This window comes from Palaemon carinicauda, chromosome 25 (assembly GCF_036898095.1).
Source record: "Palaemon carinicauda isolate YSFRI2023 chromosome 25, ASM3689809v2, whole genome shotgun sequence".
Taxonomy (NCBI): domain Eukaryota; kingdom Metazoa; phylum Arthropoda; class Malacostraca; order Decapoda; family Palaemonidae; genus Palaemon; species Palaemon carinicauda.
In genome coordinates this window covers 56481458-56488706 of record NC_090749.1, presented here as the reverse complement: position 1 = coordinate 56488706, position 7249 = coordinate 56481458, and positions in this window count along the sequence as shown.

Below are 7249 nucleotides of genomic sequence, written 5' to 3'. Positions count from 1 at the left end.
ACCCTTTCGAAACCCTCCTATCTCTATCCCCTTTCTACCCAATACCCATTGAGTATATTATAGATCCAAACATCCCATAAATAAAAAGTATATCGTAGACAGCAGATTCTCACGGCTTCCCATATGGATATTTCTATGGCCTATGAAATAAGGGAAACGGTCCTGAATAGAATTACACTAAATTTTAAATTTTTGTTATAGGAGAAACGATGATTTACAAAGAGTTTTATAACCATCTTTGTGTAAGTATTATGCAAAATGTCGTCTTCGTCCTTCTGGCTGACGATTTACGTATATTGAAAGTCCTTCTATTGTGTAAAGAAAGTCCAAACTTTTTTCTACTTATAAATCATCCTGTTATGTAGCAGATGATCCTTTTAAAGGTTTAAATGACCCTCATGAGTGGCATAGGTAAGGGGACAGTGGCAATGCCCATGAGACTGACCTTATAAACATATCATCGGCACCCGAACCCTATATCCACCCAAGCTAGGACCATGGAGGGCCTGGAAATGGCTGCTGATGACTCAGCAGGCATCCTTAGTTCACAAGGATGGTAAGGCTACATACACTACAAGAAACTGTCGAGCTTGAACGTGACTCGAATCCCAGTTCAGTAGATCACCAGGTAGGGACGTTTCCAATAGGCTACCACGACCCATTATAGGTGGTTACACTGGTGTTTGTTATAAAAGTATAAAAATTATTTTTTATACTGGTTATCTATATCTCATGCATGAGTAAAATTGTTTTGCCCAATTATTAGAATGTTACTTTTACTGTAAAAATGTAACTTCTACTATAGATGAAAAATCCCCCTGTTCTATTGGAAGAACATTAAAGTTGTGGGTTTTTTCCTAACAGTGTCGTATTAGTTACTAAAACAAGACATATTTATACTTGGGTTGAATGTTTATTTTATTGATCATCCTACAAATGGTAAATATTACCCCCATATTGTAATCAAAAGTCATTCTAATATAGAAGGGCAGTCGTCGTCCTGTCGATCATAGAAAGAGGAAGTCCTCCTCCTGCTGTTCAAGGGAGGCATCATCCTGAAAGGACTCTTCCTATTCTGATCTTCTGATCTTATTGTTTGTGTCAGTAAAAGTCTCTTGCGCACAAAGAACCGAACCCCTTTTGTATCAAAAGAAACAATGAGATGCATTTCGCCCCTCACAAAATATGAGATGAAAATGCCTTTGAAAGAGATCAGTAGGGTTTGATCTCCAAAGATTCTCCTCGAAACAATGAAGCACTGAGGCTCTGAATGGGGGAAAAAAGCCCAAAGTACCAAGTATCTATTGTTATGCTTCATTGAATGCTGAAATGCATCGAGATTATACAATACAAGTTCGAAAGGAAGAGATATCTGTTTCTTCTATCATGTTGAAATGATTGGATTTTTAGCTTTTGGAAAGAATTCTTCCTTTTGATTTCAGATCACTTTGGAACATAATCTTCTTCCAATCATCACCATTCAAGAAAATATCTGTTAATTTAATTTTACTACTCTAAACCCTCTTATTTTAGCTGATATGATGTTTGAAAGATAATAATTTGATTCAAACACTTAAATCTTTTAAGCTCTGCATATCTCTATTTCTATTCTTCCCGTAGTAAAACTAGTGTTGTTTATTGTCCTGAATGTTTTATGTGTTTACCAGTGTACGCGACCCGTTAAAAAGAACAGCTAGATATTTATATAAATAAACACACAAATGAACATTCACATCTTCAACCCATCCCACCACCCTACCCACTTTTCTAACTACAACATAGTAGTTTAGGCAATTTCTGGGAGATTGTTGTTTCCTAGTGCACGTCTTGGTGTATCCCCTCTCACCTGGGTATGACTACTCACTCTCCCCCATACTCCAGGGACAGAGAGAGACCGAATAGTCATACGTCTGGTAATGCCACACACAGTGGCAGGAAAGAAGTGTGATTATATATATATATATATATATATATATATATATATATATATATATATATATATATATATATATATATATATATATATATATATATATATCTTCTTCCCCACCGTTATCCCTACATTAAGGGGTTGGTTGCCTGATGCACCCTCTCAAATACCTGTGATCAAAAGCATCCTCTTCCACCAAACCTCTTCTATTCTCCATGTCATCCTTCACCTTATAGCACCATCTAATTCTCGGCCTCTCTCTTGATCTTCTCCCCCTAAACAGGTTTCTCCAAAGCCCTCCTTACTCCTGTGATGGGCCGAGAGAAGGTTGTGACTCAAAGGCAGGATGAAAAAAACTGAGTAACTTTATTACAGAACACTCACCTTTATATACAAAGACTCAAGCAAAAAGGGCAAACAAAACATAACAGACAATTCCATGTTCCAACCGACACCACAACCGGTTAACAGTTAACGGTGAGAAAAACTGACATGTTATTTCAGGTTTTTATTAGTGTAAGGGGAGAGCAAAGATAAAAGCCTAATATATACACAAAATGAAATGTCGTTACTATGTACGATAGCGTGACACACGGTTGGTACATGGCTCCCCCCCCCCCTAAAAATGCCATACTGTACACGTTAAATAGTGCGCCCTGATCTGGAGTAGTAGTAGCAAAACTGCGGCCGATGAGCGGCAGTGAGTGGCTGTAGAAGTCGTTGGTTGGGGCTCGAGCGAGTGGTGGATGATGGGTGGCATTGATGCCGCTCCGGCTCGTTATGGTAGGCGTATATGTCCTACGGCATTCATAGGACTGTGTGTCCTAAAGCATTCATAGCCATGTCCTACGGCATTCATAGGCGTGTGTTCTACAGCATTCATAGGCGTGTGTGTCCCATGGCATTCATAGGCGTGTGTGTCCTACGGCATTTACGTCAGCTTCGGTTGAAGTTGAATAGGTGTCCTCTTCGTCAGGAGTGGAGGCGTTGATGGATGTCTTGAAGGTCGTGAAGTGGCTGTCCATAAGGGCGTTGGCTTTGGTCATCAAATCCTTTATGGGTAAACTATCGACATCGGGTATGGCACCGCGTACAGGTTCGGGTAAACAGCGCATCCAAAGGGCACAAAGTAGGTTCACCTCACAAGGAGAGCCGTCTTGGCAGGTTGCAGGCGAGTGATACTGGTCATTTCCCCGAGGGTGAGCGAAACTCTTTGGTCCCCCAACAGTTGTTGAGAGATGGTGAAAAAGCTTTGCTATACGGGCGGCTGGCGAAGGCAAATACTGCTGCAGAAGGTATGTTTTGAGGGGGGTCATAGTAACAGTGAGGGAATGGGTGGAAGGCGGGAGGAGCGAGTCACTCTGGGGTCACCAATGTGATGCTCCGAGAGAATGTTGTAACTCAAAATCAGGATGAAAGCAACTGAGTAACTTTATTACAGAACATTCGCTTTTATATAAAAAGACTCCAGGCAAAAAGGGCATACTAAACATAACAGGCAATTTCATATTCAAACCGACACCCGCACCTGTTAACAGTTAACGGTGAGAAAAACAGACATGTTATTTCAGATTCTTATTAGTGCGAGGTTAGAGCGAAGATACAAGCTTAATATATACACAAAATGAAATGTCATGACTTTGTACAATCGTGTGACACACGGTTGGTACACTCCCTCCCCGCGGTTCATCCTTAACACTTGCCCACACCATCTCAGTCGTGACTCTCTTATCATCTCAGTAATCCTTACTATACCTGCTATTTTTCTTATTTCAGCGTTTTCCAAATATCTCAAACAGTGATCTTCCCATAATCCAACTTAGTATTCTCATCTTGGTTCTCTCAAGCTTTGCTTCCTCTTTTGGTCTTAACATCCCAGTTTCTGATCCATACATTAACACTGGTCTTATTAATGTGCTATAGATCTTGATCTTTACCTTAACTGGCATTTTCCTATCACATACCACTCCTGCTACTTCCCTCTACTTCTTCCGTGCTGCTCTTATCCTATTCGCAAACTTCAGCCACATATCCTCCCTCCCAAGTATCGAAATTTTCCTACCTGTTTTTATAACTGCTCCTCTACTTTCATGTTGGGCTATCCCTGTCCCTACCTTCCTTACTGCTAATCGTGGCTTCAGTTTTATCCAAATTTTACCCTCAAGCCACCACTTTTCAAAATTTTTGGCACTCTACCACCCTTCTATATACATTAACCTGGTAAAAAAGTTTGTGCATCGCCATGATCTCCAAAGCTGTACTAGGCGCGGCCACCAATACTAGGTTAGTTTGCTGTATCAGATTAAAGTCTCCTACCATTACCAATCCGCACTGACCAGCGTGGTGAGGAAAACTGGCCAAACCTCAGACATAAACAAGGACATGTCTGAGACCTTTGTCCTGCAATAGACTAGAATCGGCTGAACCTTTTGTTGTTTATCTCCCTTATATGATAAAGCACAAGTGTCTGACCAAATATTATATATATATAGATATATATATATAAATAATATATATATATATATATATATATATATATATATATATATATATATATATATATTCTGAATTATATATATATATATATATATATATATATATATATATATTTCTGAATATATATATATATATATATATATATATATATTTCTGAATATATATATTTCTGAATATATATATGTGTATATATATATATATATATATATATATATATATATATACAGTAATATATATATATATATATATATATATATATATACAGTATATGTATATATATATATATATATATATATATATATATATATATATATATATATATATATATATATATATTAGTTATCTCTTCTCATGAACAGGGTCGTAGAGGAAGTAGCCATACCCTGGTGAGAAGAGGTACCACGATAGGTACACTCTGAAAATACTCTCCCACAAATTGCTGACCCTGCTGGTTGTTGTTAGGGAAGGAGGGGTGGGGGGATGAGAAGGGTTGAATCTGTGTGTGCATATTTATCTAGATATTTAGACTTCATTTTTGACGGCTCGGGTACACTACATGTACGTTATATTATCTTATCTACTCAAACGTGCACATACTAGGGAATCTGCTTGATTTTAGATAATTACTCTTAACTAGTATACCTATGAAAATTTTGGGGGAACATTGTTACCCCAAAGCATGAGCGTACCAAGAAATTTGGGCAGGCCGGGGGGCTCAGTTAGTAAAGAAGGCTCCCTTCCCCCTTAACGTAATTAGATGCGGTTGATTTTATTTGCTCTAGAGAACTCCTCTCTTGGAGGGCCAGTGTTGGGGGAGGGGTATTTTCTAAAAGAGCTCTCTCCTTACCTCTGAATTGCCCTAAAAGCCTCACATCCCTTGTATGTAAGAAATCATCTATCTTCCACTTCTGCAAATAACATTAGATATTTTTCATAGTTGCTGAACATTAGGCTTTTGACCGCAATAAGGTTACTTGACCCAAATATTTCAATAAGAACTTCTACTGATATGCTATAGTAGTAGTATAGCAGATTTGATAACTCTGTTTGTATTGCGTGGATTCCCCTAAATCCGTTTTATGTCACCCATATGGAGCCTGCTTGTTGGTTCTTCTAGGACTTGATATGATTGGTTTAGGTCCGTAGGGCATATTTGTATATGTATTCATTCGCGCTGCTCGTAAGTACAGTTAAAAACATTGAACCATTAAAATATTTCTAGAACCTTTTTTTCTGTGATATTCTCCATGTAGTTCCGCTTATGTCACACCTATAAGTCTTTGAAAGCATATGTATCACAAGATAACTCAGAACCCTACCCACTCCACCCCTCAAAACCCAACAAATGCTAACCTGGAAATGCAGCTTAACCCGTTGTGATTCACCACCTGCCTACCTTTATCATAGTCTCGTTTACAAATCTTCTTTTGTTTTCTTTCTGTTTCTCTGGCTTCCTTTTTTTATCCTTTCCCTCTCCGAGCTGAGATCGGCAGATTTTCTATACGAAATCTAAATTTCAACCTGAAGGTGTTTTACCCTTTCATTTCACTTTTGTGATTCTCCGCCTGCCTTCCTTCGGCCCCCCCCCCCCCCTCTTTCACACTGCTATCCTTCACAGTCCTTTTGGTTCTCTTTCATTTCTTCCTCCCATCCTTCATCCTTTAGAACAAGGACAACAGGAATATCTGGGGAGATTTAAGCTGGCGATATTTATCGGAGGGTCACTAATGGCCGTTCCTCACCTACAAACATCCTCCTCCTGCTCCCAAGTTCGGCTGAGGACGGGGAAGAAGCGATTCCGCCCTTTGATTTACATGATTATTTATCCCCTTTTTAAACGGTGAGGCGGGAAGAGAGAAAGATGGCTAGGGGAGAGAAATGGGTGAAAGATCATGGATGCTTTCAGTTGAATTATTTATGAAACATATAAGTTTATCCCTTTCTGAATGGGGATACCTTAACGTGGTGAAAGGGTTTGCGTAAAGCTATGATCACGAAAACTGTACTAGTCATAGTCAGGACCACCCATGTTACGCTGGTCATCTGTGAGCAATCAGACTCAAGTCTCCCACCATCACCAATCAAAACCAAAGAAAACTGACCAAACCTCAGACTTGATTTGACATTTCTGAGTCATTTGTTGTTTGTCGTTTATTGATATATACATACACACATATATATATATATATATATATATATATATATATATATATATATATATATATATATATATATATACACGTATGCACTGTATGTGTGTATTAAACTATGCAGAACTAAATGTAATTTGTTTGAATGGGAAAGTAATTCATTGAAAGTTACACCAGACCAGACTATCATTAACAAGACTTTTTTTTTCATTCCCCACCCGAGCAAGGCTGGGTGAACATTAACCAACTTCCACAATTAACAGCAAAAGATAAATGATGCTGTGTGTAAATTTTAGGTAAAAGGACTCGGCAGTGCCAATCTAGTTGTCTTTAGTAGACCAGGCCGGAGGGAACAGGAAAAAAAGAGAAGGGAGTAGAGAAAGAAAGACGAAAAATGTAAAGGAGGAAGTGCAGGGAACTGGAAAAAAAAAGACGAGAGAAAAATAAGGAATCCTGAAAAGATGTAAAAAAGAGGTAAAGGGAAAGGTGTGATAAAGCAAGAATGTGATAACGATATGAAAATTGGAGGAGTATTGAAGGTAAGAATAGTGAAAAAAAGAAAGAAGAGAAAAAGGGAAAGATATGAGATAGCAAAATGTAAAAAAAAAAACATAAAAATAAAAAAAAGAGAGAGGAAAGAGAAATGAAACAAAAAATACTGAAGAAAGAAAAT